This window comes from Protobothrops mucrosquamatus, unplaced genomic scaffold, assembly GCF_001527695.2.
Source record: "Protobothrops mucrosquamatus isolate PMUCROS unplaced genomic scaffold, P.Mucros_1.0 scaffold_243, whole genome shotgun sequence".
NCBI classification, from domain to species: Eukaryota; Metazoa; Chordata; class Lepidosauria; order Squamata; family Viperidae; genus Protobothrops; species Protobothrops mucrosquamatus.
The window spans coordinates 441578-443463 of NW_015386319.1; the positions used below are offsets into that span (position 1 = coordinate 441578).

At 42.1% G+C, this 1886-nt stretch overlaps 1 pseudogene; it reads left to right on the forward strand.

Moving 5' to 3' along the window:
- Positions 1-757: 757 nt before the first annotated feature.
- LOC107301242 lies at positions 758-1638 on the forward strand (annotated as a pseudogene).
- Positions 1639-1886: the final 248 nt, after the last annotated feature.

A 1886-nucleotide genomic window follows, 5' to 3' on the forward strand; every position in this document is an offset into this window, starting at 1 on the left:
ACGGGGGGGGGGTCGGAGAGGGCACCAGAACAACGATCACAGTGCTTGCCAGGCAGGGTGCTCTCCCCTCCTTTCAAACATTTTTCCCAATGCGGAGATGTCTTTGGGGTAATAACTGTTGAATTATCAACGCTCGAGGGTCTCAATGTTAGTGCTGATCTCCTTGTAGTTCTCGTTGCTGTTCCCGTGATCCTAACGGTGTTGATATGCCCATCGCCACCCATCTCATGAGCATGTATGTTCTCAGGTGGGGAAAGGGGGTCGGTGTGGCCGTGGTTCTTATTGTGAGCGGTCCGACTCGAGTGGTTACGCGCCTCCCAAGCTCTTAATGTCAAATACGCCGGGCATAGGTCTATATGACGGTTGATGGAAAATTCATCAGACAGTCAGGCCTCCTTGAGCAACCTACCATACTTAGTGGCGTCATTGGAGATAACCTCCACTGTGTCAAAACTAAATTTGTGACCATGCTCCACCATATGAGTGAGGATCTGAGAGTATTGTTCTCCCCTTCTGACGGCCAGTCTATGTTCCTGGACTCTTGTTCTGACTCTTTTAGATGTTTCACCTACATAATTACTGGGGCAGCCTTCACAGCTGATTTTATAAATCACCCCAGACTTCTCAGCAGTAGGGAGGGGATCTTTTGGTCTCATAAGGCAAGAACGAAGAGTCCGGCTGGGCTTATGCGCTACCATGATTCCATAAGGAGTCAACAGTCTAGCAGTGGCCTCAGAAACATCGCTGACAGGCGTTGACCGGACAGGAGCTAAGATGGCGGATCAGGAGGACCAGCTCTCCGATGAGGAGAAGGTGCGCATAGCAGCAAAATTCATCATCCACGCTCCACCAGGAGAATTCAATGAGGTCTTTAATGATGTTCGATTGCTACTTAATAATGACAATCTTCTCAGGGAAGGAGCAGCACACGCATTTGCACAGTATAATTTGGACCAGTTTACTCCAGCTAAAATAGAAGGCTATGATGAACAGGTATTAATAACAGAGCATGGTGATTTGGGCAATGGGAAATTTTTAGATCCAAAAAACAAGATTGCTTTTAAATTTGATCATTTACGAAAGGAGGCTACAGATCCAAAGCCTCACGATGTTGAAAATGCAATTGAGTCATGGCGAAACTCCATAGAAACAGCAATGAGAGCATATGTGAAGGAACATTATCCAAATGGTGTCTGCACAGTATATGGAAAAACTATTGATGGACATCAAACAATTATTGTTTGCATTGAAAGTCATCAATTTCAAACAAAGAACTTTTGGAATGGTCGTTGGCGATCAGAATGGAAATTCACAATAATGCCTTCAACCACCCAGGTAGCAGGTATCTTAAAAATTCAGGTTCATTATTATGAAGATGGAAATGTTCAGCTAGTGAGTCATAAAGACATACAGGATTCTCTAACAGTGACTAATGAAACCCAAACAGCAAAGGAATTTGTAAAGATTGTAGAGGCTGCAGAAAATGAATACCAGACTGCTATCAGTGAAAATTATCAAACAATGTCGGACACTACTTTCAAGGCTTTGCGCCGACAACTGCCAGTTACTCGCACAAAGATTGACTGGAACAAGATACTGAGCTACAAGATTGGGAAGGAAATGCAGAATGCTTAAAATGAATATGGCAAATATAAATAATTTTGTCCTTCTGTACAAAATAAAATTATATATTCCTCAGGAAATATAAAAATTGAGGATATTGACAAATACCTACAATCTTCATCAGTATATAAACTTACATCAGATCAACAAAAACTCATGAATGAAGAAATTACTGCAGATGAAATTTTAAATGCAATTAAGCAATTGAAAGCTGGTAAAGCCCCTGGCACAGATGGTTTGACAGCAATTTATTATAAGTCATT